Source organism: Trachypithecus francoisi, unplaced genomic scaffold (assembly GCF_009764315.1).
Source record: "Trachypithecus francoisi isolate TF-2019V2 unplaced genomic scaffold, Tfra_2.0 Lachesis_group12, whole genome shotgun sequence".
NCBI classification, from domain to species: domain Eukaryota; kingdom Metazoa; phylum Chordata; class Mammalia; order Primates; family Cercopithecidae; genus Trachypithecus; species Trachypithecus francoisi.
This window is the reverse complement of record NW_022681457.1, coordinates 92,389,213-92,399,617: the sequence shown is the minus strand read 5'-3', so window position 1 is coordinate 92,399,617 and position 10,405 is coordinate 92,389,213. Positions and strand designations below refer to the sequence as shown.

The following is a 10,405-nucleotide window of genomic DNA, read 5'->3' as shown; positions in this document are numbered from 1 at the left end:
ACGGCACCGCCCCCTCAAGGACCGCCCCGAGGCGCTCGGCCCAATCCTCGCGCCGGGACCGCCCTCAGCCCAATCCCTTCCCTGCTCCATCATTAGGCCCCGCCTCCCTTAACTCTGTCCAGTCTCTGTCCAGTCTCTGTCCCGAATTCTCCCTCAAACTCCGCCCCTGAACTCTCAGTTCAATCGTCATTCAGTCCTGTCCTCAGGCTCCACCTCCACCAAACTTGACTCTGTCGCTGTCCGCAAACGTCCGGTACGGTGGCCTCTGTGGACGATGATCAGCCGACTAGCTGAACCGCGGAGAGCTGGGAGCAGAGGGGGAAGAAGAGAGATAGCTCGAACGTCAGGATCCCAGAGCGCAGGGTTAGCACTGCCCCGCTTTGTGAAACCAGCTGCGTAGAGGCTGCTTTGTGTCACTTCGGGCTAATTCAATAAGCCCATACGGCGGGGCTCTGGCCCAGAGTTTGGAGGAATGTGAAGAATTCAGAGGCGACTTAGATGCTACCTTTGGAGGGCTCCCGGATTAATGGGAGACAGACACACATTCAGTAATCTCAATTTTCGGTGGCCCAGCTCAGAACAATGCCAGTTGGAGATGGTCTGGAGAAATCCAGAGACAGCCTGGATTGAGTTCCACTGCGTTTGGAAGGGAGATTCCACAGCCCACATACTTTGGACCTTAGCTAAGGTCAACCCCTCCACATGTGCGGTAGAGCCCATCGCCTCTTGTTTGCTTAAGGACATAGATCTAGTAATCCCCCCTTCATCTCTTTTCCCTCTGATGACTGCATTATCCTTGCCATCATCCGTACTGCTGTTTCTCCCATCTCAAAGGCAAACAAAAACCAACCCTCTCTAGATCCCTCACGGTTTCCCTACTCCCCTTTACAGCAAAAGCTTTGCCTACTCAGTCTCCAACTCCCCTCTCCTCCCATTCTCTCTTGAACTGACTGCAGTTAGGATTTTGCCTCTCAGACAATCCTTTGAAATAACTTTATTTTATTTATTTATTTTATATTTATTTATTTGGTAGCTCTGCTTCAGCCAGCTCCACTGCCATCCCACGTCCTCCCTGTGGAAGACAGACACATCTATTTTATTTTATTTTATTTCATTTCATTTTATTTTACTTTATTTGGAGTCAGAGTCTTGCTCTGTCGCCGGGGCTGGAGTGCAGTGGTGTGATCTCAGCTCACTGCAACCTCTGCCTCCCGGGTTCAAGTGATTCTCCTGCCTCAGCCTCCCAGGTAGCTGGGATTACAGGTGCCCACCACCATGCCCGACTAATTTTTGTATTTTTAGTAGAGACGGGGTTTCACCATGTTGGCCGGCTAGTCTCGAACTCCGGACTTCAGGTGATATGCCCGCCTCGGCCTCCCAAAGTGCTGGGATTATAGGCATGAAGCACTGCGCCCAGCCTGACATAACTTTCTTAAGGTCACCAAGAGGAGTGGCCAATTTTCAGTTCTTGTTTTACATCCACATCTTATTTGACACAGTTGACCACTTTCTTCATTTGGCTTCCAGGACATCATTCCCTCTTGACTTTCTTCCCCGTTCATTGGCATCTCCTCAGTATTCTTTGCTGTTTTCTCACCACCTTCTTGTTGCTGGAATGGGACATTCCCTGGGAGAGGGCTCAGCCCTTGGTGTCTTCCTTTTTGATGTTTATAGTCATTCCCCAGATGTTCTCATAAGTCTCATTATTTTATTTATTATTTTTTTTGAGATGTAGTCTCACTCTATTGCCCAGGCTAGACTGCAGTGGCACAATCTTGGCTCACTGCAACCTCTGCTTCCTGGGTTCAAGCGATTCTCCTGCCTCAGCCTCCCAAGTAGCTGGGATTACAGGTGCCCACCACCACGCCCGGCTAATTTTGTATTTTTAGTAGAGATGGGGTTCCACCATGTTGGCCAGGCTGGTCTTGAACTCCTGGCCTCAGGTGATCCACCTCCCTCAGCCTCCCACAGTGCTGGGAGTACAGTGCTGGAGTACAGTGGAGTGCAAGAGCCACTGAGCCTGGCCCATTTTATTTTATTTTTAAGACAGGATCTTACTCTGTTGCCATATTAGTCCGTTTTCTTTTCTTTTTTTTTTTTTTTTTTTTTTTTTTTTTTTTTTTTTGAGACGGAGTCTCGCTCTGTCACCCGGGCTGGAGTGCAGTGGCCGGATCTCAGCTCACTGCAAACTCCGCCTCCGGGGTTTACGCCATTCTCCTGCCTCAGCCTCCCGAATAGCTGGGACTACAGGCGCCCGCTACCTCGCCCGGCTAGTTTTTTGTATTTTTTAGTAGAGACGGGGTTTCACCGTGTTAGCCAGGATGGTCTCGATCTCCTGACCTCGTGATCCGCCCGTCTCGGCCTCCCAAAGTGCTGGGATTACAGGCTTGAGCCACCGCGCCCGGCCTAGTCCGTTTTCACACTGCTGATAAAGATATACCTGAGACTGGGCAATTTACAAAAGTTTTCCTGGACTCATGGTTCCACATGGTCAGGGAGACCTCACAATCATGGAGGAAGGTGAAAGGCACGTCTCACATGGTGGCAGACAAGAGAAAAGAACTTGTGCAGGGAAACTCCTGATTTTAAAACCATCAGATCTCGTGAGAACCATTCACTATTACAAGAACGGTATGGAAAAGACCTGCCCCTACCATGATTCAATCATCTCTCACCGGGTCCCTTCCGTAACACATGGGAATTATGGGAGCTACAAGATGAGATTTGGGTGGGTACACAGAGCTAAACCATGTCAGTTGCCCAGGCTGGAGTGCAGTGGCACGATCATGGCTCACTGCAGCCTTGAATTCCTGGACTCAAGCAATCCTCCTGCCTCAGTCTCCTGAGTAGCTGGGACTACAGGCATGCACCATCAAGCCCAGCTATTATTATCATTTTCTTAAATAGAGATGAAGTCTCTCTGTGTTGCCTTACTTTTAATTTTTCTTTAGCAATGCCTCACTATGTTGCCCAGGCTGGTCTTAAACTCCTGGTCTCTAGTGATCTGCCCACCTTGGCCTCCCAAAGTGCTGAGATTACAGGCGTGAGCCATCTTACAAATCTCATACTTTTAAATGCCATGTATATGCTGATAGCTCTCAAATTTTCTCTCCAACCCACACATTTTCTCTGAACATCAGGCTCATTTTGTCTATTTGGATGTGTAATAGGTGTATTATATTTAACATGTCCCAAAACAAACTCCTGATTTATCCACCTCATCTTCCTGCAAACTTTCCCGCATTTGTAAATGGAAACCTCATTATTCCAGTTGCTCAAGCCAAAAACCTAGGAGTCATCCTTGCTTTCTCTCTTTCATATCCCAAACTAATCCTATCAGCAAATCCAGTTGGCTCTGCCTTTCAAACAAAACCACAATCTAGTGACTTCTCACCACCTCCACTGTTACTGTGTAGATACAAGCTACCATAATCAATCTCATGGTTAATTACAAGAGCCTCTTAACAAATATTTCTGCATCCACTCTTGCCTTCCTTAAGTCTAGTCTTCATTTGCCTGAAAATAATCTTTTAAAAGACATAAGTTGGCCGGGCGCGGTGGCTCAAGCCTGTAATCCCAGCACTTTGGGAGGCCGAGACGGGTGAATCACAAGGTCAGGAGATTGAGACCATCCTGGCTAACACGGTGAAACCTCGTCTCTACTAAAAAAATAAAAAAAACTAGCTGGACGAGGTGGCGGGCGCCTGTAGTCCCAGCTACTGGGGAGGCTGAGGCAGGAGAATGGCGTGAACCTGGGAGGTGGAGCTTGCAGTGAGCTAAGATCCGGCCACTGCACTCCAGCCTGGGTGACAGCAAGACTCCGTCTCAAAAAAAAAAAAAAAAAAGACATAAGTCACTGGGAATGCAAAATGATGCAACTGGTATGGAACACAGTACGCCATTTCCTCAAAAAAATTAAACAGAATTACCATATGATCCAGCACTTCCACTACTGAGTATATACCCAAAAGAATAGAAGGCAAGTACTCAAACAGATATTTGGTGTTGTGTTGTTTGTTTGTTTTAGATGGAGTTTTGCTCTTGTTGCCCAGGCTGGAGTGCAATGGCACAATCCCAGTTCACTGCAACCTCTGCCTACTGGGTTCAAGCAATTCTCCTGCCTTAGCCTCCCCAGTAGCTGAAACTATAAGCGTGTGCCACCACACTGAGCTAATTTTATTTATTTATTTATTTTGAGACGGAATTTTGCTATTGTCACCCAGGCTGGAGTGACAAGCAATCTCGGCTCACTGCAACCTCCACCTCCCAGGTTCAAGTGATTCTCATGCCTCAGCCTCCCAAGTAGCTGAGATTACAGGTACCTGCCACCACGCCCAGCTAATTTTTGTATTTTTAGTAGAAACAGGTTTTCACCATGTTAGTCAGGCTAGTCTTGAACTCCTGACCTCAGGCGATCCACCCACCTCATCCTCCCAAAGTGCTAGGATTACAGGTGTAAGCCACTGTACCCAGCCCTGGCTAATTTTTTGAGGTTGAGGCTGCAGTGAGCCATGACCATGCTACTACATTACTGCCTGTGCAATGGAGTGAGACCTCGTCTTTAAAACAAAGAAAATATATAGGCCAGGTGCGGTGGCTCAAGCCTGTAATCCCAGCACTTTGGGAGGCCGAGATGGGCAGATCACAAGGTCAGGAGATCGAGAACATCCTGGCTAACACAGTGAAACCCTGTCTCTACTAAAAAATACAAAAAACTAGCCGGGCGAGGTGGCGGGCACCTGTAGTCCCAGCTACTCGGGAGGCTGAGGCAGGAGAATGGCGTGAACCCGGGAGGCAGAGCTTGCAGTGAGCTGAGATCCGGCCACTGCACTCCAGCCTGGGCGACAGAGCGAGACTCCGTCTCAAAAAAAAAAAAAAAAAAAAAGGAAAAGAAAATATATATATGCGCCAGATTACATCCTTCCTCTGCCCAAAGTTCTGCAATGTCCTCTTATTTCACTGAGAGAAAAAGCCAGTAAGTCCTCACAGTCTCCTTTAAGACCCTGTATAGTTGATCTTACCTCACATTACTGGCCCCCTTAGTCACTCTGCTCCAGACACATTGGCTACTTTGATATTCCCTGAAAATTCCCGATACTCTCCTGACTTGGGGCCTTTCTTTTTTTTTTTTGAGACAGAGTCTCGCTCTGTCACCCAGGCTGGAGTGCAGTGGAGCGATCTCCGCTTACTGCAAGCTCCGCCTCCTGGATTCACACCATTCTCCTGCCTCAGCCTCCTGAGTAGCTAGGACTACAGGCTCCCACCACCGTGCCCAGTTAATTTTTCGTATTTTTAGTAGAGACAGGGTTTCACCATGATCTCGATCTCCTGACCTCGTGATCCGTCCGCATTGGCCTACCCAAAGTGCTGGGATTACAGGCGTGAGCCACCGTGCCCAGCCTGAGTTGGGGCCTTTCAACATGCTCTTCCTTTTGTTTAGACTGCACGTACCTCCGGATATTTATGTGCTTCTAACTTTCACCTCATTCAGATCTTTACTCAAATATAATCTTCTTACTCACCCTGACCACATTATTTAAAATCACAAGTTGCATAACAAGCACCCCCATTTTTCTTCTCTGACGTATTATATATCATACTTTGTTTAAAAAATTGTTTGCCTCCTTCAGACTAGAAATGCAACCTCCATGAAGGCAGGATTTTTGTCTGTTGTGTTCACCTGTATACAGCTAGCACCTACAACAGTGTTTGGTACATGATAGACTCTCAATATTTTTTCAGTGAGTTAAAGAATAAATGCAAGGAGAGCAAGGACAAAGACAGGATTGCACCAGTTTGGTGCAATCTGGAGTAGCTAAAAAGAAAAAGGAAAAGGGAGGGTGGAGGTGAGGCTGTAAGCGTCATTAACATCTTGATTCCTGAGAGCCTTGAATGCAGTACTTAAAATTCATGGACAGAGGAGAGTCACCAAAGGTTTTGAATAAGGAAATGACTTGTGTTGTGAAGATGATGTGATCAAGTGATTGAATACGACTGTTAACAGGTCTAACGATGCCATTGGGGTGAGCACTTTATACAGTGTATCCTCCTAAAAGCTCAATGAGGTGGGAACTAGTTGTAATCTACATTTTATAAATGAAGAAGGTGACCAGGCATGGTGACTCATGTAATCCCAGCATTTTTTGGGAGACTGAGATGGAAGGATTGCTTGAGCCCAGAAGTTTGAGACCAGTCTGGGCAACATAATGAGACCCAATCTCTATTATTACTATTATTATTATTATTATTATTATTATTATTATTATTTTGAGACAGTCTCACTCTGTTGCCCAGGCTGGAGTGCAGTGGCGTAATCTTGGCTTACTGCGACCTCAGCCTCCCAGGTTCAAGCGATTCTCCTGCCTCAGCCTCCCGAGTAGCTGGGATTACAGGCATGCACCACCATACCCAGCTAATTTTTGTATTTTTGGTAGAGACAGAGTTTCGCCATGTTGGCCAGGCTGGTCTTGGACTGCTGACCTCAGGTGATCCGCCTGCCTTGGCCTCCCAAAGTGCTGGGATTATAGGCATGAGCCACTGTGCTCGGCCTCTATTAATTTTTTTTAATAAAAATGAAAAAACTAAGATTCAGAGATATGGGGTGACTTTCTCAAGTAACACTGCTAGGAAATGGCAGAACTCGGATTTGAACCCAAAGCCATCTAATAAAATCAAGCTTCTGTGCACTTCATGCTAGTCTTAACTTCTTCCAACCTTATGCCCTGCTTGCCTACCCAGATGACAGCTGCAGGCATCCTGTTCTTCATTATCTTCACCTTATCTCATTCCTCACCCCCAGGCCTAGCAGGGTGCTTGCCCATGATGTCCCTAGTGACTGTGGATTCAGTGGGACCCTTTGCTTGGGTTTCTTTGGTTTTCCTTATCTGTTCACCCCAGTACCTTGACCCTCGGCTCCTTTCACTGGCATAACCTCTGGCATCAAACATATTCATCCTTTTTGTTGTTGTTGTTGTTGAGGCAGGTCTCACTCTGTCACCCTGGCTGGACTGCAGTGGCATGATCATGGCTCACTGCAGCCTCAACCTTCTAGGCTTAAGTGATCCTCCTGCCTCAGCCTCCTGAGTAGCTGGGACCACAGGCATGTGCCACCATGCCTAATTTAATTTAATTTTTTTTGTGTGTGTGTAGAGATGGAGTCTTGCTATGTTGCCTAGGCTGTTTTACGCACCCCTGGGATCTAGCAATCCACCCGCTTTGGCCTTCCAAAGTGTTGGGATTACAGGCATAAGCCACTGTGCCTGGCCAATGTCTTCATCCTTAATGTTGGGATACTAATTCTGGTTGTTGTGACGACTAAAGAAAATAAATAAAACACCGAGCACATTGCAAGGCATGAAGTCCTCATGTGGGGATTATGATTGTCTTACCTCCTTACCCCTGTCCTCAGAGCCTAAGACAATGCTAGGTGCTGATAGAGAGCTAATGGGCATCTGTTGAGTTAAACAGTATGTTGAAAGAACACTGGGTTGGGAGTCAGCAGAGCTAGATTTTAATACTGGTTTATGGGCAGTTGTCACTGTTTCTCTCTGAAATTCAGTTTTTTCACTGTCCTTGGGGCCTCTACAGTCTCTTGTAGCTCTAAGGCAAAGTATGAATGCAGGTAAATCCCTCACCCTCAGACCCTCCTTTGACCCAAATCCCCCATCTGACACTGCTAGACCGATTTTGGCAGATGATTTTTTTTCCTACTCCCCCCACCCACCCCATTAGAACTGGCAGGTGATTCTTATCCCAGGATCCTGGCTTTCGCTCCCAGGGAGCGCTGACACCCAGGTGCCACCAGATGGTGCTGTTGACTCATTCTTCATGGGAAGCTGGCTCCCCGGCTCCGCACCTCCCTGCCTCCTAGGAGAGGCCTTCTGGCTCTTCTGGACAGGGTGGGGTTCCTCTGTGGAAGACTCCTAGGCTTGGGATAATCCTGGGAGGTGACTCCAGCCTTTCAGAAATTTCCAAGGCCCAAGCCCGCCCTTGGTTTGGCTGTGCAGATTCCAGCACAGAGTTGGCAGGAGGACAGACTGCATGATTTGTAGAACCCAGTGTAAAATGAAAATACCTAAATTGCTGATGTAGGCAGCACAGGGAATGCCTAAAAGCCCATGGAATGGTTCTAGTTCAGCCCTCTAGAGCTGACTGTTTCAGGAATTTTGGACGGGTGTGGTGGCTCACGCCTGTAGTCTCAGCTGCCTGGGAGGCTGAGGCAGCAGGATCACTTTAGCCTGAGAGGAAGAGGTTGCAGTGAGCAGGGATGGAGCCACTGCACCACTCCACCCTGGGTGACAGAGGGAGACCCTGTCTCAAAAAAAAAAAAAAAAAAGGAATTTTAAGAGCTGGTTGTTGAACATGGCCATTATTTAATTAAATTTTATAAACTTACCATTAAATAAGTTATAGAGCTGGGTGTGGTGGCTCATACCTGTAATCACAACTTTTCAGGCAGCTGAAGCAGGATGATCTCTTGAGCCCAGGAGTTCAAGGTTACAGGGAGGTATGATTACTCCATTGTACTCCAGCCTGGGTGCTGGGTGACAGAGCGAGAGTTCATTTCTTTTTTTTTTTTTTTTGAGACGGCATCTTGCTCTGTCACCCAGGCTGCAGTGCAGTGGCGCGATCTCGGCTCACTACAAGCTCTACCTCCCAGGTTCACGCCATTCTCCTGCCTCAGCCTCCTGAGTAGCTGGGACTACAGGCGCCTGCCACCACGCCCGGCTAATTTTTTGTATTTTTTGGTAGAGACGGGGTTTCACCATGTTAACCAGGATGGTCTCGATCTCCTGACCTCGTGATCCGCCTGCCTCGGCCTCCCAAAGTGCTGGGATTACAGGCGTGAGCCACCGTGCCCAGCCATGAGAGCTCATTTCTAAAAAATAAATAAATAAAATAAAAACAAAGGTAATAAATAACCCAAAATCATCACTGTGTAATTACTTTTATATGTTTCACTATCATTTATGCTCACTTTTTTTTGGCTGGGTACAGGGGACTTTATTGATGGTACATGACAAAGTGGGGTCTCATAGTCCTCTCCCATTCTTCAGGGAGCCTGGCGTGGAAACTGTGTTCAGGATGGGGAGATTCTCAGTGTCGTGGGGGACTGAGTTTGGCAGGGATTCCCCAGCAGCTGAAGGCCTCTCTTCCTCTCGTGCTGTCACTGGGGCTGGTGGTTCAGAGGGCTACTCCTTGGAAGCCATGTAGACCATAAGGTATATCGTTCTGTTGCTGTAGCCAAATTCATTGTCATATCAGAAAATGAGCTTGACAAAGTGGTCATTGAGGGTAATGCCATTCCCAGCATCTAAGGTGAAAGAAGTGGGTGTCTCTGTTAAAGTTGGAGGAGACAACCTGGTGCTCAATGTAGCTCAGGAGGCCCTTGAGGGGGGCCTCTGATGCCAGCTTCACCACCTTCTTGATGTCATCATATTTGGCAGCTCTCTCCAGATGGCAGATCAGGTCCACAACCCACGTGTTGGCAGTGGAGACACGGAAGGCCATGCCAGAGAGCTTTCTGTTAAGCTCAGGGATGGCCTTGCCCACAGCCTTGGCAGAGTGGGTAAATGCAGGGATGATGTCCTGTGGCCATCACACCACAGTTTCCCAGAGAGGCCATCTGCAGCCTTCTGGGTGGCAATGTTGGCACCAACTGTGGCCATGAGTCCCTCCATGATGCCAAAGTTGTCATGGATGACCTTGGGGAGGATAGCTAAGCAGTTGGCAGTACAGGAAGCATTGCTGACAATCACGAGGTGGTTTTCATACTTCTCAAGGTTCACGCCCATCACAAACATGGGGATATCAACAGAGAGGGCAGAGATGACCCCTTTAGTTGCACCCTCTAAGTGAGCCCCAGCATTCTCCAAGGCAATGAAGAGGCCAGTGGACTTCACAACATAATCAGCATCAGGACCAGCCCATTTGATTTTGATGGGATGTTGTTCCTGGAAGATGGTGATGGGATTTCCACTGATGACAAACTTCTCATTCTCAGCCTTGATGGTGCCATGGAACTTGTCATGGGTGGAATCATACTGGAACATGTAGACCATGGAGTTGACCTGAATGAAGTGGTCATTGATGGTGACACTATCCACTTTGCTAGAGTTAAAAGCAGCCCTGGTAAACAGGCTTCCAATATGGTCCGATCTGTTTACTCTGGCCTTCACTCACACCATGATGTCTCAAGGCTGCTGCTGGTGCTACACAAGAAGATATGTCTGTATGTCGCATGGAAAGAGCAGAGGGCTCATCTGTACTCCTGAATTAACTTACATTTATTGTATCTATATGGTGAAAATACTATATAACAGTGTACTTTTTTTAGTTTTTGAGACAGAGTTTCACTTTTGTTGCCCAGGCTAGAGTGCAGCGGCAGTATCTCGTTTCACTGCAA

The 10,405-nt window shown here is 47.5% G+C and overlaps 1 pseudogene; it reads right to left on the bottom strand.

Moving 5' to 3' along the window:
* Positions 1-9,191: 9,191 nt before the first annotated feature.
* LOC117093912 lies at positions 9,192-10,142 on the bottom strand (annotated as a pseudogene).
* Positions 10,143-10,405: the final 263 nt, after the last annotated feature.